Consider the following 23,995-nt stretch of genomic DNA (forward strand, 5'->3'; position numbering starts at 1 on the left):
ATTCGTAAAAAGCGCTATACAAATAAACTTGAATTGAATTGAATTGAACAGGCTGTAATTCAGCCTGTCGTTCTGCACCAGGATTCAACCCCACCAACAAGATGCTCTCTATCTCCACTTCTCTTAAACTTGCTTTCATCGAGATGGCCTGATAAAACACTTACTGATATGTAGATCAGTCATTTTGAGTGCTATTAAGGTAGTGATGTTATTCTTTGTGACGTGATGCCTGATTTTGCCAGAGGATGGAGTTGTTACGATGAACCCAGAGCGCCGTGCCCTCTTGCGGTCATGTCAGGGCTCAGTTTTATTCAAAGCCATGAGTCAGTACTGTGAACACAATGCCAAAGACTTGACTCCTGCCCCAACGGCCTCATTTAACTTTTATTGTGTTAGAATGGCAGGCGAACGGTTATGTGAGTTAAGGACAAGCTTAGGACAGTCCAAAGAGCTGGCTAGGACCTCTGCATTGTAGCTTGTTAAAGGAGAAATTCAGTTGTCTAATCCAAACATACAAACTCACTAACATACTGCTGACAGAATTATGCATGTTCTACTTTTCCACTGGTGTGATTTACAGTAGTGGATAAGAGTGGGGTTGGTGCAGGTCTAGGTTGTGAAAAATTAAACAGTTCTAGAAATGATTCCTCTTAACAATGCATGTTTTTATTTTGTGGTTCGTGTTCAGTTACATTTTGTGTACTTGTAAGGATTTTTTTTCACTAAAAAAAAGCAGTTATTTGAACCAGAATAAGTCTATAATGGTCACACTGTGTGTTTTTGATTCATTTAAAAAGAATTGACTAGCAGAGTCATTCGTTTGGAAATCAGACTAAACTGAAATTCACTTGTAGTGTATGTTTTTGAATCTTTGTTTAAAATTTTTTGACAGTTGAGAGATTTATTTGGGAATCAGATGACTCTGATTGTGCTATATGAGTTTGAGTCGCCTAAAAGTTATTTGTTTGCAAATCAGACTACATTGGTTGCGCATTTTTTATGAGAAATATTTTGTAGCATTTTTGAATCGCTTACAGAACTGAATATCATTTGGCTCTTGCGAGTAAGAACCAGTTTTTCATTCCCAACCCATACTGCTAATTGCAAACTGACAACTAATATACTAAATATAGAAACTCTTCTCGATATTCCTCTCTCTGTGTAACTTACATCAGTCGAGTCAATAATCTAAGAGTTGTTTGGTTGCCTTGGATCCACTGCTACAGCCCCGTGATCTTCTGGCTGATAGTGCAGGGTGGATTTTGTTCTCTGGAACCCATCCCAAGGATGCATCTCAGAGACGAATGAGGCCAATATATCTCATCACCCTGTCCAATTAGAGCCCACATACTATAAACAATTTATAAAAATGCTTCATCAGAAGATACGCTACAATGCAAAGTGGAGCTGAGACCACAGTCCTCCTATTTGAACTTGCTTAAATAAGATTGTCATTGTTGTTGTTTTTTGAAAAAGCAATGAGTATGTGAAAAAATCTTGCCAACTGCTTGAGTTAAAAAAGAGCTTTATCCCCTCAGTTGAGCAGTCAGCGTAATAGAGTTGAGCGCGGGATCCCTGGTCACTGAAGCTCAGGATCTAATTGGCTCCTTTGTGCAGCACATTGAGCTGAATGGTGTTGAGTTGCCCCTGTTAAAAGTGTGAAGTTTGAAAGTGAGTGTCAAACTCAAGACAGATTGCTCAAGCTTACCTCTGCGTTCTCTGCTGCTATTAAAGGAGTAATGGCCAGATTTGGCGGAAGAAAGTCCTAACGCATTGACCAGATGACAAATTAGGACCGTCCAGGTCTTGCTTTTCAGAGGGGGCTACTACTTTCTGCTTGCGTGTGTGTATCGAATGGATCTTGGTTCTTTTAAGTCCTGTGCTGATGTGTCTGGGATTAGTCAGATGGATGACCCGCATAAAAGTGCTGCTGGAAAGACCATTTGATGACCTGTTCTGTGATCGCTCAACCATTTGTGACTGTTCAGTGGTGTGTCCCCTTAGTTTCCAGGCCCTCTAATGACTCTACTTTTATTTCATTACATTTTTTGATATATTAGTGCACACTATTTTTCATTTTCTTGGCATACTAGTGCTTTGTAAGTCATCAGAGTACTAATTAGCTGACCCTTGTATCCAAAGCAACTTGAAATACACTTATTATAGGGACAGTCCCTCTGGAACAGCCAAAGGTTAAGTGTTTTACTTAAATTCACATGATGTTTTGTTCACGGTTCACCACTTTTGGGCTTTCTGGACTTTTACCAGTCCAGATCTACTCAAATTTACCATCTACAAAGCGAAATAGTAAGTAACTTTCGCATCAAGGTTATTTACAAAAATTTAAATGCATAAATTGTGTTATGAAGATTTCAGCAGAGGAAAGTAGCAAAGTACCAACAAGACCATCAGCCTCTATTTTACAAATAATATAATATAATATAAACTTTTAAAAAGCTTTTAATTATATATTGCTTTTAATTGATTCTAATTGTGTGTGTGTATATATATATATATATATATATATATATATATATATATATACACACACAACTGTATAAAAATAGAAAGAGAGAGAGCAAATGTATTAATTAATTAATATATATTAACATGTACAAACCCGATTCCAAAAAAGTTGGGACACTGTACAAATAAAAACAGAATGCAATGATCTGGAAGTTTCAAAAAAAAAAATTTTTATTCAGAATACAACATAGATGACATATCAAATGTTTAAACTGAGAAAATCTATCATTTTAAGGGGAATAATAAGTTGTTTTTATATTTCATGGCATCAACACATTTCAAAAAAAAGTTGGGACAAGGCCATGTTTACCACTGTGTGGCATCCCCTCTTCTTTTTATTACAGTCTGCAAACGTCTGGGGACTGAGGAGACAAGTTGCTCAAGTTTAGGAATAGGAATGTTGTCCCATTTTTGTCTAATACAGGCTTCTAGTTGCTCAACTGTCTTAGGTCTTCTTTGTCGCAACTTTCCTTTTTATGATGCGCCAAATGTTTTCTATGGGTGAAAGATCTGGACTGCAGGCTGGACATTTCAGTACCCGGATCCTTCTTCTTACGCAGCCATGATGTTGTAGTTGATGCAGTATGTGGTCTGGCATTGTCAGGTTGGAAAAGCAAGGTCTTCCCTGAAAGAGACGACGTCTGGATGGGAGCATATGTTGTTCTAGAACTTGGATATATACCTTTCAGCATTGATGGTGCCTTTCCAGATGTGTAAGCTGCCCATGCCACACGCACTCATCCAACCCCATACCATCAGAGATGCAGGCTTCTGAACTGAGCGCTGATAACAACTTGGGTTGTTCTTGTCCTCTTTAGTCCGGAAGACATGGCCTCCCAGTTTTCCAAAAAGAACTTTAAATTTTGATTTGTCTGACCACAGAACAGATTTCCACTTTGCCACAGTTCATTTTAAATGAGCCTTGTCCCAGAGAAAACGCCTGCGCTTCGGGATCATGTTTAGATATGGCTTCTTTTTTGCCCTATAGAGTTTTAGCCGGCAACGGCGAATGGCACGGTGGATTGTGTTCACCAACAATGTTTTCTGGAAGTATTCCTGAACCCATGTTGTGATTTCCATTACAATAGCATTCCTGTATGTGATGCAGTGCCGTCTAAGGGCCTGAAGATCACGGGCATCCAGTATGGTTTTCCGGCCTTGACCCTTACGTACAGAGATTGTTCCAGATTCTCTGAATGTTTGGATGATATTATGCACTGTAGATGATGATAACTCTTTGCAATTTTTCTCTGAGAAACTCCTTTCTGATATTGCTCCACTATTTTTCACCGCAGCATTGGGGTAATTGGTAATCCTCCGCCAATCCTGACTTCTGAGAGACACTGCCACTCTGAGAGGCTCTTTTTATACCCATTCATGTTGCCAATTGACCTAATAAGTTGCAAATTGGTCCTCCCTTTTCTGGCCTCTTATTGCTACCTGTCCCAACTTTTTTGGAATGTGTAGCTCTCAATAAATCCAAACTGAGCCAATATTTGGCATGACATTTCAAAATGTCTCATTTTCAACATTTGATATGTTATCTATATTCTATTGTGAATAAAATAAAAGTTTATGAGATTTGTAAATTATTCCATTCCTTTTTTACTCACAATTTGTACAGTGTCCCAGCTTTTTTGGAATCGGGTTTGTATCTTCAACTGTATATATATTAGTGCAGTCAAACGATTAATCACGATTAATCACATCCGAAATCAATAAAAATTTTGTTTAAATAAAATATGTGTATGTATACACACACATGCATGTATATATTTAAGAGAAATATGTTATGTTAATACATTAAATATATTTATATGTAATATAAATTATATGAATATGGAAATACATGTAAATAATTTCAAAATATATACTGTATATGTGTCTATTCATATATATATACATATATTTAATGTATAAACATAACATATTTTTTCTTAAATATGCATGTGTGTGCATTTATATGTACATAATAAAAATACACAATACATACACATATATTATTTTATGTACATACACATATACAAAATTTTTATTCATTTTGGATATGATTAATCGTGATTAATCGTTTGACTGCACTATATATATATATATATATAACTGTAAATTCATGTTTATATATATATAACTATATATATATATATATATAACTGTAAATTCATGTTTATATATGATAATTAATTAATTAATAATTAATACTTTTCCTATATATTTTAATTTTATTTTACGTATTTAATTATTTATTTTACTTAATGGATAACTAATTGTTTTGCCACATAATTTTCCAAGTTGTGTTTGTTTGTGAGTCCAGCAGACCAGGAATTCACTGGTTCTGTATTTTTGTGGAAGACTGACAGTAAAAGTAAATTGATGGTACTGTTGTCATGGAGATTTGAACACCTGCTGAGTCTTCCCAAACAGGTGGGCATGCCACTGTTAATCCACATGTCAGCACCAGCTCAAATGTACTTTGAATCTTAAATTTAGTGGAGATTTTTTCCTCCACTATATGACATGTCTACATCAAGAGAGTTTCCAGGCATGGCTTTTTAGGCAGCTGTAATTATTTTCTAGTACTTCATAATCATACGTACATTATTCTTGTAACATGTCATGATGGCTTTATATCTTGTGATTGCATACTACAGAACCATACTAATGGATAATTTCCATTTTATGATGGGAAATTGTTAGCATTCACAGCCATAATGCTGTTTACAGACATACAGGAGCTAGAAAACCCAATTTCAAATCTGTCATCATGACGAAAGTATTTTCCATGACAACGCTATTCCCCGCATGTCAGCATGGCATCTCAGATTGCCAGTCAGTTTAATGGTGTAAGCGATTTCCTGGACTACCATCCGTCTGCTGTGTATTTTATTGGTTGTTTCATGCACGGTCCACAGAAAACAATTTGAGTGGGTCGAGCCGAGAATGACGACAAGAACTTAGTCAGAACATCTGCCAGATCTTTAAATCTGATCCATTCATGTGAGTCTGAGAATAGTCAGCCAACACAACAGAGTCATTACTTGGCCATAATGTAGAACAAGAACTAAAAAATGGAGGCAAAGTAAATCAGTGTCCCTAAACTAACGTCAGACTCATAGGTTGAATAAAAGTCCACGGATTCAAAGAACTCCCTCTTTAAAATGCCTTTGTACTCTGTGGGATGCCATAACAGGGATCCTTCCCCCTCAAAACACTGCGGTCTGATTTGCTGGCTCTCCTTCCCTTCACTCTCTCAGCTTTCAGGTGGTTGTCATTGTCCGTCCATCAGAGCTTAGCCTGGGTCCAGTTTCTAAAACATTGATTAGGCCTAAGCCTGTAACAATAAACAGTCAGCTGGGTTTCGACGGAGTTGTGTTAGTGTTTCTTCCATATGGGGGAGATAGCAAAGCATGCTGGGTAATAGTTCTCATATGCGACCTCTCATTCCAGGAGTCCTGCAGTCCTAAAGAAATCAATTAGTGATATTTAGACATAAATATTTGAAACATACAGTTTTATAATAAAATTGTTGTTTAAGAAATACAACGAGACTCTTACAGTGAAACTGAATAGTACAGCCATGATAAACCTAAACAATTTATGTGTAATTGATTTTAGTGTGACAAAATTAACTTACTAACATATTGTGTATTGAGTTACTGTATATCCAATTTTATGACAATAATAATGCAGTGCCATAAACCCTAAAATGCCTGTAAAAATTAACTAAACTAAATTATATATTTTCAACAGGATTATTAATTAATGTGGTTTTATGAAATTATAAGCTTCATATTTCTGCTTTAACCCTCATTTTCAGTTCTGTTTTCTGGCCATTTTGCCCCAGAGAGGATTTTCTTTTTCCCAAAAAATGGTCAAATATTTAAATAAGGCATTGTACCTGGTTGCACTTTGTCTAGTTATGCAAGAGCAACTCCTGCGGGTTTTAGAGTTGGCCTCTTGTGGCTGTGATCATAATTTAAAGCTACATATTTTAATGTGTAAGACAACCATAAATAACGCACAATATGCGAGATTTAAGGCCTGTCACCATTGAGCTTGAAGTGTTGGCGAAACAATGCAGTAAATAATGTTTGGTTGATCAAGCTTTTTACTGAATAGCTGTGACACAATAGGGATAAACAGAATTAGATCTCCCATCTGGACTACATTTGTTTATCCTGTCATTATGTGTCCAAGCCTATCACAGAAATTCATATAGGATTACCTATTATGAAGCTAAAGCTTGCATAATTTAAAACGCAAATATAAAGCCATTCATTTGGTGCGAAAAGGGAAGTAAACAAGGCTGAGAGCAACACATATTTATATTATCCCACTAAACTTTTAATTGTCGGCCCCCCAGTGCAAAGCAGGAGCCAGATGATTAAAGCCTCTAAGAAATGATCCCTTGGCTTGGGTTGTATCTGATACTCCAGCACTGTTTGTTCCAAGACTTCTAGTCTCTACCGAAAACCATCAAAACTCATATTAAAGCCTGGTGTGGTGATTTAAAATAACTCTTTTGCGTGTTTATGAGAGCTGACATGATCTATTTATGGTTTCACAGATATTATTGAACTATTTAAGGGTAACTGCTAAGACTCTAGTGGCTTGCCTGGACGAGATGGATCTTAAAATAGGGCCATTTTCTTTATATCACATCACATGATAGCGTAATTATGCAGTCATGTAGTTACAGCAGCAAGTCTCGGACAGGACTTTTGGCGACCCATGGGACAACGGCACTCTTTTAAGAGGCTGTTTACCATGAGTTAAATCCCTTTTGGGAGGTGCTCCAATCAATACATCATCGAACCCCACAATGTTTAGAAGATTGGGAGGCCCATGGTGGTCCCTTGGGCTCTTTCAGTACCTGTGAGAACGACGTGTCCATACCCTCAAGTCTTCAACTTGATTGAGGAGAATGTTTTCGGGTTAAGTGCTCTGAAATGTTTGTGGTTTTTAATTTGGAGTTCTTGACGAGCATCCAAACAATCTTGCGGCGGCCTCAGAATAACTTCCACACTAGTGAAACCTGGTATGTAGGGAGAGAAGATGTCCCTCCATTGATTTTCCTGCCGCATGGTTAAGCAATCGCGGTTAGTGTTGAACCATGGGAAAGGTAAACACTTCAACTGAAGCTCCCATTATGAGATTGTGGCTTCTGCTAAGTCAGTATGGGTTGAATGAGATGAGACAAAAGATTTCTCGGTTCATTAGCTATTGTTTGCTTTGCTAAATGCTAGGCTAAAAGACTGTAAAAAAAAAAAAAAAGAAGAAGTATGCTCTAGCAAACATTTAAAAATAGTACTTATTCTGGAAATAATATACTTGAAGCGTGAAATGTAATTTGAATGTTAATTTACAATTAATTGAAAATATATTATGTTTTAAATTTATATTTAAAGCAATTAGTTAAACTTAGTGCTTTTATTAACCCACTTAAGTAGGATATCTTTATATGTAATTTCACATTAAAAAAGTGTACTGCCAAATGTACTGACAAGCATTTATGGTAAACTAAAATATATTTTAATGCAATTAGAAGTCATCAAAAAAGTGCACTTCTTTAAAGCATGACAAGACTTTAAAACAAAGATTTTAAATTTACTTTAAAGTAAACATTTTGATTTGGCATTAAAAAGTGCACATTTTAACTAGTGTACTTAAACATGGACTTTTTTTATCTGCAAGTATTGTTTAAAAAGTACTTTTAAGATTTGAAGTAAGCTACACTAAAAATGCACATTCAACACAATGAAACACAAAAAAAAAACATAAATTTAAAATGCACTTTAAAGTAAAACTTTTTAAAAAAGTGTTTTTTTTTTTTTGTTAATTTACTTGGATTAATTTACTTTTTTTTTTGTTAATTTACTTAGAAAAATAATCATGAAAGTGGACTTTTATTTCATTAATATTATATCTGCAAGTACAGTTTTTAAAAATGTAAGATTTTAAGATCTGAAGTACACTACAAGTGCACATTCAACACAATTAAGCACACTTTCTCACAAGTGTAGTCAACATTCTGTGGTATAAAATATGTAAATAAACATGGAAAGCCATTCAGAGTCACTCATTCACTTTTGCTAAGTCTGTTAAGTTGAAGAGCGAATGAAATAAAAGCTTTCTTGTTTCATTAGCTATTGTTTGCATTACTAAATGCTGGGCTAAGAGGCTAGTCAACATTCTGTGGTCTAAAATATGTAAATAAACTTACACAATGGAAAGTAATTCAGAGTGGTTCTTTCAATTGGTCATTTTTAGCTTGGTATGCTATCGCGTGCTAATTAAAAAGCTCTCTCAGGTAATCACAGCTAATTCCTACAATGTAGTTGAATGCGCAAGTATAGGAAAACTAAAAGACATCAGCTTTATGGTAGTAATTATGCTTGCAGTAATGGCGTGCCTTGAAAAACAGGAACATGTTTGCAAATCATGGTTGTAATTCATCTTTATTTTAGCTTAAGATGTTTATTATGAGTCTTATGTTACTTGTCATTTCTTCAATATGGGCTAACATCACGTTTCCTGTTTCCTTTGACAACAGAGATATTGCAAAGTTTGCCGTGATGCAAAAGAGCTGCTGTTGGCCACCCAGCGAATGTGATTGAACCGAGACAAGTAATTTGCCCAGGTAAGTGAATAAGCTAAGAGCTCTTACACAGCTGGAATGAATATGTTCTTGAGAAGAATCCGAGGCTTGAATAGATAATTGCAGCGTGAAGTAATTGCACTTCAGCGGCTGGCATTGAATCCCTAATGCTGTTTAGAAAAGATTAACCTCAGTGTTGCACGCAGAGCTACGGCGCTAAGAAAGAAAGTAGCTTGGTGCCAGTTTTACTGGATGATGTTTGAAGTTATATGATTACGAGCTAAAGTTGTAAATGTGGGAAAGAAGGCTGATAAAACCAGCTTATATTCACACGTTCTTAACCTTTTGGCTTTTACGACAGTGTTGATTTATGCATATGTCTTGTTTTCCTTTGAATCCAGAATCAAAGGCTTACAGTGGATTCGGATCATTGACCTGTCAATGGATAACAAATGAGTCTTTTCTTTTGGCCTACGTGCTTCTAATTAATCATTTGTCATTAAAGCTGTATTTAACACAATTTCTTTAGGGGCAGTGACACTGTGTTTCTTGGTACGATGCGAGCTGCACAATAGCGGCTCAGTATGTTTATATATGTGAGCATATCAGTTTTCTTTGTAAATGACAGTGCAAACCGCAAGCGTACAAGAAATTGAAGATTTTCCCAAGGCCGTGTGTTTTTGCTAACTGAGTGTGACTGCCAGGATCCTTAAGCAGAGTGTGAAGGAACTGCGTTAAAGGAAAACAAATGGTGATTGTCAGCAAAATGTATGAGGTAGCTAAACAAACTGTTTTTGTGGATGTTGTTTTTTCTCCTTTTCAGTTCAGCACACCCTTCTAGACTCTTTTTCTGTCTCGTTATGATGCAATTGTGAAGGCTTTTTTTGGGGTGTTTTGCAGTTCCCTGAATGCAGCGTGAGCTGGTGTGGCGTGATTGGGCTGTTGGTGATTGAGTTTGAAATGGAACAGGTCAGCCCCAGGGTATCTGAACAGGCTTAATGGACCTGTTTGAGACCTGCAGGGGCTATGAGCAGTGGGGGTCACTATGGGGTCATGTTTACTCAGAGCCTTCCAGAGCGTGCCGCATGCCAATCCATTTTCCCTCCAACCTGAGCAAGTGCAGCACCACATATGGATGCCATTGGGCTCCGACACTGAGTGGGGGGGGGGCTTAATAATCCTGCCAGGAAAGCTCTGCATTTCAAAAAGGGAAAATTTGCTTATTTCAATACACCATAGGGTTTTTGGTTTGAACGACCCTCTGAACTGCTTAGCGTCAGATTTCTCCAGTGCTCTCAAATGTGACACATTTATAGCGATTCATGCTTTGGTTTGAGATTGCTTAGGCCGGCAGCACCACGTTTCATTTTCAAGCCACACCATATAGCTAGTCACATCTCATTAAGTTTGGGGCAGCTTTCTGAATGCGCTCCAGCAGTTAACAAGAGTAGTAAAGCGAGCCAGAGCGACTGGAACGGCGAGGTGAGGAGAAAGGGACTGAATGTGTGGCGGAGAATGAGAGGAAGGTGAGAAGCTTGGCATGCGCCAATCCGGGCGCCGCTTGGCAGTGGAGCTCTTGGCATTGTTAATGAGTAAAAAGTAAGCCCAAAACCACCAGACTGTGACTGCGCAGGCATAATCAATTGTTGGAAGTGAAACTTGTGTAGATCATAAAAATATGAACAGCGCCATTCACCAGAAGTCCCTGAGAGTGTAGAAAATGTGTTGTTTATGGTGGCGTTTTACATTTTTGCTAACATACATAAACCTGGATGGCAGACCTCTGGGAATAAGCCGGAAAGGAATGTGTATCGCTACAAACGTAAACATTCTTTTTTGGGTGTTTAATCATTTTAAATACCTGTATAGAATTCAATACAGGCACTAAACAACCTCTGTGGGAGTGAGTGGACTGTTATATGTGTAGTCGGAGGTTATAGTTCCTCAGTCTCTAGCGGGTGCACTTATGGTATTCTGGTCTAAATTTACAGCATAATTTTTCAGAAACTTAGAGAACTTCATTGAAGTGTACCGTATGAGAATGCAATGATTAATAGATTAGATATACCTTTTCACTTCATATTGATAATTATTTAAGCAATTCTGAGAGCATATAATGTGTTTTTGTCTATTAAAAAAGTAAATAAATTTATTTTATAAATTTATAAAATTTTTCATTTTTCATAGTTAATTTTAGCTATAATAATTATATAATAATATAAAATATAATAATATTTTTATTCCACACATTGCACTGTTTATGTAAAAATAATTTAAAATATTTTACTTTAATTTTATATATATTTAAACATTCAAATTTTATTTTATTTATTTACATTTTTTACTTTACATTATTTATATCATGTAATTTTTATATATTTATTTTGTGTAATATTTATCTGTAAAATTTTAATATTTTATATAATGTTATTTTTCTGTTTAAGGTTTGATTTTCGGTAGAAAAATATATTATGTAATCATATTATGTGAGATTTAGTTTGGCCATCGACTTAATAGGAATAGGATCTAAACTTAAAGTCCTTTTTTTTTAAAGAACAATTTTCAATTGAACTTTTAATGTCATAGAATAACAATTGCAAGCAGCCAGCCGTTGATTGAAAGGCATACATGAGTAATTTCACTATGTGTCCTCTAATATCGCTATCATTTCTGATATGCATATGCATTTACTAAATGTATATCATATACATACATTGTGGCTAGTCTTAAACACAGGTCAAACTCTAGAAAATAAGACCAGTTCAAATGTCTAAGATCCACAACAGTTTTAAAGGTCATGATGGCTTGTACCAGCAATGTAGGAATGTGCAGCCACACAGAGAAGGTCTGTAGTCTGAAGGGTTTGTTTATGGCGCATTAGTATTAGCTGGGCCTGTATTAGTCTGGCTTGAGCGATTCAGGTTAATCTTTTCACCTCTTCCTCAGAAGACAAAACCAATCCGGTGAGATTTACCTGGGATTAGAGCCATTTATGCACCAAATCCTAATTTAGGATTCTATAGGCAATTCTACACCTTCAGTATGGCCTACGCATGACCCTTTCAGAAGCACAGAAAGCCCCTAAAGGAAGCTGTGATTGACTTAAAGTGAAAATCAGTTAATTCAGACAGGAATGCATTCATATCCGTCTCCTGCTGCCTCAAGAGGAGCTCCTGGAGCACAAGGTGTTTGGTTCATGATCCTCACACTTCTTCTCTCAAGGTGCTGTTGACATGTGAGGGTATTTGAGCGTGCTGAGGGCTGTATGGTGAAACTCCAGGGGGACGGCGCTCAGGTATCAGGCTCTGATGTGTGTGTGATAGACTGTTAAACCCTGACCTGGCTGTAGAGAAATGAAAACCAGCTGAGGAGTGCCTGCATCGCTCTGTGCTGATGTTGGCGTGTGCTGTCTGAGTGCGAGAGAAAGAAATGAGCACGGGGATGCCAGGAAAAGGTGAAGAATTTTCAAATGACAGATGGTGCTAGGAGTTTTCTTTGTTGATTGAGAAAAGGCAGAGAGAGCAAGAGAGGAAAACCCAATAAACTCCCCGCTTAGATTTCTTCACCCACACTGATAACAGCATAATCATGTCTAATCTTAAAATGTGTCACAATAATGTTAAGTGCCAAATTTGTTAAAATACATGTTAACATGTTCAAGTAAAGTAAATGTCTGTTCTATTTTGAGGTTGATGACCTTTTTAGTAACCTGAGAACAGTTACTGGCCATATATTTATTTAAATATATATTAAATTAATTACTTTAGTTTAAATGTTTAATCACTTTAACAAATCATAAAAAAAAGAAAAAGGTGTTTAATAAAAAAATAAAATAAAAAAAAATAAATAAATAATAAATATATATATATATATATATATATTTATTTATTTATTTATTTATTTATTATTATTATTACAAATATTTTGTGACGTTGGCAATAAGATTTTTTCTTTTCTTTCTTTTCTTTTAACTCAAAATTGTACTGTTTCTAAACAAATAACTTTTCTTTTGGGTTTGAATTAATTACATTTTTTCAGTTGGGACTTGCCATAAATATGTCGGACCATCGAAAAAAAAAAAACATATTTTTATTGAATAATATTTTTAATAAATAAAAAAAAAATATATTAAAAATATTTAAAAAAATATACAAAAAATACTCAAAAATTCTATAACTTTTAAATATTCATTACAAATTTACAAATTTAACATTCCAAAAATCAATTAAAAAATTTCTGATATTTATAAATATTCTGTCACTATGACAATTAAAAAAATAATAACATAAATTATATTATTATTATTATTATTATTATTATTATTATTATTATTATTATTTTCTGTGTTTGCCACAAACCGTGCAGGTTGATGTTCAAGATTTTCTTCCTCATATATTTTGCTTTGGTGGTTTAATTCACAAATGTGTCATCACAATGTTTTGGAGCACTGCAAAAATAATTATTAATCAGTATTTTTATCTTGTTTTGCAGTATAAATATCTAAACATACATAAAGCAATGTAAGTTTACTTGATAACCAAAGTTGTGTTGGATAACTAGAATTGTTTTCAGAGAGTATATCTAGAATCCCGTTTATTTTTCTTACCTCACTGATGAATCATTTTTCATGTTTTAAGCATAAACATTCCTAAATGTAGTTGGATTTATGCTAAAAAAAAAAAAAATAAATACCAATTTGTGTTTTCTAGATAAACGAATGATGGCAAATTTTCCACGAATATAAAAGCCATTAGAAGAATCACAGCAGATGTTTTGATTAGCAGACGGTTTGTATCTCTTGTAATTGCTTGTCAGGTTCTGCTTACAAACAATTGAGTTTCATGTGGTTTTCCTGTTATTCCCCTCCCTCTCTCAAAGGTGAAAAGTCACGCCAGCTCTGTTCTGACCAGCTCTCAGTGTTATCAGGTATGTCAGGTTTAATGGCACGTGGGGGTTTGGAACGCACAGTTCCTCTGGGGATACATTAATTAAGAATTACGAGAAACAGATGAAAACACTGGCAGTGACTCGGATGCTGCATTGCTTCATCCTGTAATCATTTCAGTTTGTCTACAGCTGTTCGACAGTGTTTTATGCAACACACAGTTACTGTGATTTAGCGAATTCCTCTTGTGCAAAAACACTTCCAGGCAGCTTCCTTGGAGTTTCCTAACAAGTCATTAAAAGCATTTATTTCCTGGGCACAATGGGGGTTATTGTTCTACTCCAGTCTCCAGTTTTTACTGTCACAACATTTTCATTTTTTCATTACTTCAAGATGAGAGTTACACGAGAGCGTCTGTTGCTCTCAGAGTGATCTATGGGAGGTCAGGGAGAGAGTCTGTGACCATGTGTGAATTCTCTTTATTTAAAGCTGACTTTAATACTAGCATATGTTTAATCTAGATCTCCGCACTGCCCTGGCTTCAGCTATAGGATTTCATTTCATTTCTGGAGAGATGCCCTCAGCATCAAGGATGTAATTTCAGGACTATGTGCATTTGGAACTCTCGATCCACCTCGCCCTAGATGAAACAGGTTTATTATTACAGCAGGGATGTAATATCAGCCTGAGTGTTTCCACTGGCTGGGAATAATGCCCTGAACATGCTGTTAACCACTCGTACACCACACACGGGGAAGGTGTTTCCGTCCACTCCCAAGATGCATCGGTCATTTCCGTGACTTTGCAAGCACGCTTATGTTTGTGCCCTTGTTCTGAGTACGCTTGTGTGTCGTGCCGGAGATTAGTCCAGTCAAGGCAGCTGTGAGGATGGAAATTGGGGATCTCGCCCTGTTGGAAAATGCAGCTAATGTGGAACCTAATAGCCTTTTGCTGATCCAAACTGGTCTGGACTGTTGATCAGCTAGACTAGCAGTTGGTGGGACTGATCCGATCAGGGCTCAACAATTAGGATGGCATGCTGCATGAGAGAGTATACATACATAAATAAATGCATATACAGTATATATATATATATATATATATATATATATATATATATATATATATATATATATATATATATATATATATATATATACATACTATAAATCGTTTGACAGCACACATAATAAATATACACAGAACACTCACATATATTATGCAAACAAAAACTTTTATTTTGGATGCGATTAATCGTTTGACAGCACACACACACACACACACATACCCTGGACCACAAAACAATAGCAATAGCCAACAAACTATTAGTAGCAATAGCCAAAAATACAGTACATTGTATGGGCTGAAATTATCAACAACAAAAAAAGTTTAAAAAATTGTTTTTCTTTTATGCCAAAAATCAGTAGGATATTAAGTAATGATCATGTTCCATGAAGATATTTTGTACATTTCCTACTGTAAATATATATATAAAAAAAAATTATTAGTAATATGCATTGCTGAGAACTTAATTTGGACAACTTTAAAGGTGATTTTCTCAATATTTTGATTTTTAGGCACCCTCAGATTCCAGATTTTCAAATAGCCTAGTTGTATCTCAGATTTTGTATAAATCTCAATTTCAAAAGATTTACCCTTATGGCTGGTTTTGTGGTCCAGGATCTTAATATATATATATATATATATATATATATATATATATATATATATATAATATATATATATATATATATAATATATATATATATAATATATATAAAATTTTATATATACAATAATTAAAACAATCACATCAAAATTCATCAGCAGACATTACTTCATACAAAAATGTCACATGACCCTTCAGAAATCAGCCTAATATTCTGATTTGCTGCTCAAGAAAAATGTATTATTCTTACAAAAGTTGAAAACAGTTGTGGCACCAATATTTTGGCAGAAAAAAAATGATGCATTCTTTGATGTTCAATATAATTTATTTGACATTTTTTTAAAATCAATTTTAGCATTTACTTGAAATAAAAATCTTTTGTAATCTTCACTTATGTCATTTATGATCAAATTGCTGTATGTGTAGTATGATTTATTTTCCTTTCATGTGCCCATGTTCCATTATGTACCTGTGTTTACTGTAACCTAATATTACCTAATCAGGTCACTCCTCATCACTATCTGGTAAGGGTCAGTCATGGGAGACTGGTACCTAGACACTGGCTCTATAAATCTCTTATCTGATCCAGATGTGCTGCGAGGGTCCGTTTGATCTCTCAGTGGGCCTGGTAACGGTTAGCAAGGGCTGCTCGCTCACGGCCCAAAAAAAGAAGGGAATTGTAGCGGAGCGGGAACAGAAAGATGATCCAGACTCCAAGGGAGAGAAGTACCGTCCAGCTGTTGGACAACATCACTTCACACTTACCTCATACAGTGAGAGTAAAATCTGCAATATCCCAGGCTCGAGCACGCAGACTGTTCCCTGTGTGTGTGTGTGTGTGTGTGTGTGTGTGCAGACTGTCTGTCTGTTTGTGTGTGTGTGTGTGTGTGTGTGTGTGAGTGTGTGTGTGTGAATGAATGTTTGTGCCCGTCCATCTGAACGTCCTAATGAATACTTATTTGCCGCCATTCTGTGTGGCTTCCATTGTGATCCACAATGACTGCTGGAACTAACGACTTGAGGAGATAAAGGAAATTAATTCATTTTGTCTTTTCCTTTTGTTACAAGAAGGGGGGTTGTAGGAAGCTTGATAAATTATTTTGTCTCATCATCTTAATTGTTCACATTCAGGCCAATCTCCTGCGCCACCAAGATTACGCTATAGTCCGAACCCCTCAGATAAAATGACACGTCTGCTGTTTTCCGCCCTACCGCCCACTCGTTTACCACACCATTGCCTCAAAATCGCCCGCTGGCTGTTTCCTCATCTCCTTTTCCTATTTCATACTTTAATAAACCACAAACTTACCCAAAACACACCACCCAGGCATCAGACCACATACGTGTAGGATATACATTTACAGTGTGGTTGCAAGCCAACCCTCAAATCCCCAGGTTCAGGCATATAAATTGTCGTATGTGTCTGCACTTGTCTTTTCTGTTGTGGCCGCTGCTGTGCATAATCGTTTGTGCCTCACATTTGGCAAAGCTTGAGCCAATATCTAATAAAACCTGCACGCAGCATGCATGAGCTGCTGACAGATCGGTGTCAGGCGAGAACAAAAGAAACAGATTTGAAAACTGTCACCTCATTGCTGGTCCGGCCCTTGAATGGACTCCCTAATTGAATAATCGAAGATGTTCTTGGAGGAAATTTAAAAAATCACTCTTGAGGAATTGGGTTATCTAAGTAGAAAATTACTGTATTGATTTTTGTTAAGGATTTGCATTGCTTGTGGGAGTGAATTCGTTTTAGATGCGTTCTCCATTTCTCTTGAGGATGATTTCTTTTCTTAATTATTTATCGCTTCGTTTTTTTTCACATGCTTGGATCACGGTAGTCTCATGTATGAAAACTTTTGATTATACACTCTTGTTTTGGCAAAGAACCAGCCACTTAGACAGAAGGAAAAGACCAACATAATGTGGTCAACAAAAGTCTTTTTTGTTTTTATGTGCTGTTTAGGTGCTGTTTTATTTTGAGGTAGATTGTATCACAGTGATGTGGGGAAAATGAATTATATTTATAAATGTATAAAATTCAATCAAATAAGTTTGTATGCGTTTGTAATGGAATGAATAAAAATGTATAAATTATTTTCAATTTTATAAAGCTATAATAAAATGAATACAAATGTGAAAACTAATTTAAAAAAAAAAAAAAAAAATCCTTCAATATGAATTAAAAATAAAATGTTTCTACAATTAATACAGCTAAAATTTAGTAAGTGTATAATGAAATAGATAATGAATAAAAATGAAATGAAAAAATAATTCTTATAATATTAATAAATGCATTTTATTCACGTTTTAAAAAATGAATAAACATGAATAAATTATTCATAAATAATAATAGTGTGACAGTTATCACAAACAATTGTACATTAAAACAAAAGTGAAACAAATGTGCATAGGCTTAGAATGATAAGAATCAGATCTGAATGTTGGTCTTTCCAAAATTAATAAACAATTATTATTTTACAGACATAAAATGTTATTTACAGTATTTACTTATTTTATTTACTTACCTACTTACCTACCCTTTTACTTACTTAAAGGATAGTGGCCTAATTCTTCAGATTTAATTGCACTAACCTGGAAAATCCAGTGACTATTTAATCCTAAATAATTTATCAGGCAGACTGATTGAAAAGCGTGAGAGTTGCGTAAAGTTGGCAATCAGATTGAAACCGGTCATTTCAGCCAGTGCTTGTCATTTTTGTGTACAGTATGCATCATCGGTCAATAAGTGGGCTGTGGGCGGTACGTGGGCGCGCTGTCTGAGGCTGAGACTAGGATCTAGGTAACTAAGAAACCAGTTTTGGCTTAAAGACAAACCAACACACCTCTATTTGAACATTCATCACGGAAGATCTCCGAGACAATCCCTCCAAATGTTCTGGATCTTTAGAGGAGGGCCAAATGTTTGCCTTTGTGTTGTGTGGATGCATCATTTGAGCAGGATTCCCACCTTTAGAGTCGGGTGTCTTGTTTCACGCTTTTAAACGTGTGCAGATGAGTTCGAGAGACATGACAGAGCTGTATTTATCATGTCAGGAGCTTTTCTTTCGAGCTGAATAAAAACGCCTCTGTGTTTGGTTCTCTCCATGGAGACGGGAATGCCAGAGGAGGGCCAGATCTGTCACAGAAGATTATGCCAAGGTGCTGGCAACCAGGAAAACGGAAGTTAAATGAAGAAAGGAGGGGGGAAACTCATCTTAGATATCAAGATGAAGGTTCGAGTACTTTGACCTCTAGAAGGGCCGTCTAAAAAATTAAGTAGAAAAGACAACTGGCTAATAAATTAGTTTGAAGGGTGGAGAAAATTAAAAACCCATATGGGTTGCAAGAACTGAAAACTAGTAGTGAGCAGAGAATGAACTAGATTTTTAAAAATGCAAGGCTGGGTTGTGAGATCAATCCAACTGAAGACAGGCGGCTGATGTAAGGTAATAAGAGTGGTGAATGAGACGCAGCCCTCTCTGCTGAGCCAGCGTTAAAGACTGCTGCCTTCATTTGGACCACTAGTCCTCTGAGCCACTAACACAATCGCCCACAATCCTTTACAGTGCACAGAATGTGTCCTTGTGGTATTTATGAGTCGGACTTCAGGAGACAATGATGGATTTGCCCAGTTTTGATTACTTTGCTGATTCGCAAATAAAATTTACTGGAAGACTGACGATGCAGGAACTTTTTAGAGAAGACAGCACAAAGAGGTGAAGCTATGATGCCTTTTTAAGAGAGAAAAAATAAATAAAATAAAAATGCATTTTTAGAAATATGTTTTCCTGTTTGAGGCACTGTTTGTTATTTTTATTTGAAAAGCTACAATTATACAGGGGATTGGTTTGTTTCCAGAAACATTCTTAATAACATTTTTCTCAACTTAACACATAACTTTGTGGTCAGAGGATGTGAAGTTTCAGTGAACCATGGCAGGAAAGTGTCCATTGTTGGCTGCAATTACTCTTATTCAGTTTTAAAGAGCAAAGAAACCCATCCAGAAATAGCTCCACCAAACATCTTGGAAGTTCTCTAGGTCAAAGGTATTTGGAAACCTTGTGCTGAAATGTTGGCTTTTTCTGTGTCTGTGTTTGATAAATAGCAATACAATATTTCATTCATCACAGACATCTCTGCTGGAACAGTTAATGTAAAACAGGCGTATTGAAGTTATGTATTGTTGATAGCTTATGACTATTCTTTAAAACTCTTTTTGAGAATCTTCAGTTTGAGGAAACTGGTAAGTCCATATATATTATAAAACCAAAGGTATGTGACCTTCTAATTATTGGGTTTAAACTATTTCAGCTACATCACTAGCAGGTGCATAAAATCAACCATACAGCCATGTAATCTCCAGACAAACATTTTTAGAAGAATGGGCCCCAGAATAACAATGGCCCTGTGCACAAAGCAATGCAGATAAAGAAATAATTTACAGAGCCTGGTGGGAAAGAATTTGACTGGCTTACACAAAGCCCAGACCTGAACACCTTTGGGATAAATTTGAATGCAGATTGCGAGCTGGACCCCATCACCCAACATCAGGGCCTGACCTCACTGATGCTTGTGTTTGAATGAGAGCAAATCCCCACAGCCATGTTGTAACATCTGGTGAAGAGTGGAAGCTGTTGTAGTGCATAACAGGGTTGTGAGCCATTCACAATTAAACAGAGAATGCCTTTTAAATTCCAGTTCAGTTTTTGAGTTTGAATTGATAAAGGAAACAGGATGCGGAAATGCATGTAAGGACATAAAATTAACACAGTGGGTACATGATAGATACTGTAAATAGATGAATGGAAATGTGCTTTTTTTTACGAACTTGATTAAATAACATTGCATGACCATTTCATTAATGTTATATATATTTTGAGCTCTGTATTACTTATTGTATATTAGCAGAACCTGCCTGTTTTTTCTCACATTTTAAGGGAGTTCCTGGCTGCTGTCCACAGTAGTCTCAGATCTTGCGCGTCTCACTGGGTGTGTGCTTGTACTGAAGGTCATCCAGACCGCTCTGTTGTTCCATTTCAGGGAACACATTAAGCACTGGAAGGAGTCTCTGCCAGCTCCTGTAGTCACAGACATGTTAACTTCGCTAGTGAAGGGCATTTGTGTTTCATTTCCTCTCGCCCTCTCCCTGGCATCAGCCATCGACGAAGCTTCCCGCTGAGAGGAAATTAAAATCGCAATTTATTGAAATTGTTTCATTACAAAGGTACAGTAATAAAGAAGTCATTCAAATGTAAATCTTAATTATGTTATTTTTTTTTAACTTCTGTTTGGCAGCTTATACACAGAGCCGTAACTCTGTTGTAATAGAAAACTAAATTTGAAGCATAGCTCTCATTATTTTAAAAGCAAAGCAACCGGTTCAGTCTTGATTTCATACTCTGAAAAAGACATCACTTTAACGACTTTAATCAAAATCAACATCTTGATCAAACATAACAGAATAAATCTGAAATCTGGGAAGGGCTTGTCACTGTAAATGATGTGAGGAGATGCATACTCAGCTGCATAGTGAGTGCTCAGCTTCATGGACTCTTGTGTGAAGTATCGGCGAGGGGTAATATGTCATAAAGCAATCTCAGGCTGAATGGCCTGATCCGAACAGTATTTAATGGCAGTCGATTTCCCAGACTACTCGCCTTTCTACACTCTGGTGGGCCACAATCACCTAACAGCTGTCAATAAATTACAGCGGCCAATCTAGCGGGTTGGCCATTAATTTAAAGTGGCCGATATTTCATTACAGTCAGTGTTGTGCTTGTGTGTCTTTGTGTTTGGTGTCATTGAGTTTCTTTGTGCATTATCTGACTATCTGGTACAGTATTGAACATTTTGGTAGACAGTGTTTTACTGGAGATCCTGAGCCATAGTTGAAGGCCATTGGTCTTTTGTCCTTGTTCATTTATTAGTATATTTCTGTAATGGTCGTCCGTTGATTTACAATCTCTCTGGGTTTATGAAACATATGTCAGAACAATCAGTATAACTGACGGCTGTCAATAAAAACTGATAGCCGGAGAGGGGGGTGACATATGTTCTTTATAGGGGGCATTTGCAGGCGTTATAAACCCTACATGAATTCGCACCTCCTGTTTACAGCTTAGAGCTTTGCTTTGAGTTTTCACATTGCCACTGCTTGCATTCACACACTCTCTCACACACACACACACACACACACACACACTGGAATATCACCTTTGCAAATCTGTAGGAAACATGGGTCTTTCTTTTTCTTTTTAAGTGTGAAATGACAAATGACAGTAAAAAAAAGAATTTAACAATCGAGAAGTATCAGTATGTAAAAGTGGTTCGTTTGAAGCCATTTTTTGCTGGAGACATCTGTCAGAACTAGTGTTGTCACGATACTAGAATTTCTACGATACCTTGAAAAATTCGATATTCGATACCATTTTCGATACCACGGAGAAAAAAAACTGCCACAATATTAAGGGGTTATTTTTTTTATTTAAAACTAAATATAACAAAGTCAAGAACATATATTTTTACATTAACAAAAATGTCCTGAGGTAATGCACTTGTTCAAAAGCCTCTCAGATTGCATACATTCAAAAAACAATAAAGTGCAAGTAAAAAAAAAGAAAAGTGCAATCTTTTGTATTCATTTCCTGTGTAGGCCATCAAATCACAATTGTCAACTTTTAAAAGATACTTAAACTCAAGCAAAAACAAAATCAGTGCAATCTTATGCATGTCAAACAAAATAAATTAAATGGAATCTGTTGCTGCAGTTTTTATTGCAGATTTCTCTACAGAGGTGAGTGAGATTGGACAGTGGTAGTGTAGGTGGTGATTGTGTTGTTTTTGTTGCAGGTCGAGTCTCATAGACCACACTTTTAAAATGAACTGAATGAATGAACTAAATCTAAGAACTTAGGTTAATGGTAATAGATATTTTGTTACCATGAATAAGCAATGAAAAATACTTACAAACATTTGTTAATCAAAGTTAAAAGTTGATTTAAACTAAAACCCTTCACTAATACATGTACTAATTAAAATCCAAAGTTCTATTTGTTAATATTTTTTCATTGGACCAGAGCTAACATGATCCGCTATATTTTATTACCTAATACCTACTGTTATCAAAGATTAAAATATACTGTAACAGATGCATTGCTCATCGGTTATAAAAGCCTGGTTTAATACATTAACGTTATTTGATGAACAGATTAAGCGCAAACGTTGCGTGCATCACACGCGAAAACAGTGCTCACTTGGATCGACATGAAGTCTGTCAAGTCACCTTTATTTATATAGTGCTTTTAACGCAGTTTGTGGTCAAAGCTCTTAACAGAATCAAATTGGAGGATAGAGTGTCAGTAATGTTATAATAATAATACCAACCCACCCCTCGAGAAATTCTTTATACAGATCCGGTGGTGTCGGTCTTCTCAGGTGCTTTACTATATATAGTGGTGTTAGCACGCCTTTTGTAAGCACTGTTCTGTGCTCTCTTTCCAGATAGCACTCCTGCTGTGTTCCTTATCAAACCAAAGCCGGTCCTCGAGGGCGTTGCACTCGCCATCTTTCCATTCACTTCACTTTGCTAACCAGAGCGAAATGAGACGAGTGCCGCGTGCGCGTGCGCGTGCGCGTGTGGTGGTTGTCAACTGCACCTTTAGAGAGAAGTGAAAGTGAAAGCGCTTAGTATCGATATTCTCAAATTAGTATTGGTACCGTTCAGATATTTCGAGTCTGTCAGAACTCATCTGATTGTTGTCCTAGTGAAGTGGAAATGTCAGAACTCATCTGATTGTACTACTAAAGAAGAAAAAATTTCGTCGGCTCTAATGTGTTACGGCTACCGTATACATCTCTTAGCCAAGTGTGTCGAGTGGACCTTAAGTTTTGAAGCTGAGAGTATGTGGCGAAGCGTCTGGGAAGGTCAGTGTGTCTGGATGAGTTATAAGAGCTGAAGTCAAGACCTTACCTCGTTAGTGTGATGTGAATTTAGGTTGTCACGATTTGTGACGGGCACACCAAACATGGCCCAGCATTCTGCTGTGTCACGGCCTCTTGGTTATAAATACTCGTGTTTCCATCGCCCATCTTCAGTCTTTCTCTTCATTGCTCTCTCTTTCTGCTTTTTTATTGCTCAGTGGTTGCTCTTTCATATCTCAAGAGATTGGAGTTTGTTGTGTTTTAGTTGAGTGTCAACTGAGTCTCATATGTTTCTCCAAAAGTTTCTCCTTAAAAGAAATAAAAATTATCAGGCTATAAAGTGAAAATATAAATTATTAGAATAAAATTCTTGCAAGACTGAAGCATCTGAGCCATA

At 36.2% G+C, this 23,995-nt stretch overlaps 1 protein-coding gene across 1 annotated transcript in view; it reads left to right on the forward strand.

The window, feature by feature from the left end:
- The window catches only part of sema3aa (sema domain, immunoglobulin domain (Ig), short basic domain, secreted, (semaphorin) 3Aa), a 104,320-nt gene that overhangs the window by 16,073 nt on the left and 64,252 nt on the right, over positions 1 to 23,995 (forward strand). Inside the window, exon 3 of the mRNA XM_042721872.1 lies at positions 9,077 to 9,163. The gene's annotated coding sequence lies outside the window, so the exon portion shown is untranslated. The remainder of the gene's footprint in view (positions 1 to 9,076; positions 9,164 to 23,995) is intronic.

This window comes from Cyprinus carpio, chromosome B4 (genome assembly GCF_018340385.1).
Source record: "Cyprinus carpio isolate SPL01 chromosome B4, ASM1834038v1, whole genome shotgun sequence".
NCBI lineage: Eukaryota > Metazoa > Chordata > Actinopteri > Cypriniformes > Cyprinidae > Cyprinus > Cyprinus carpio.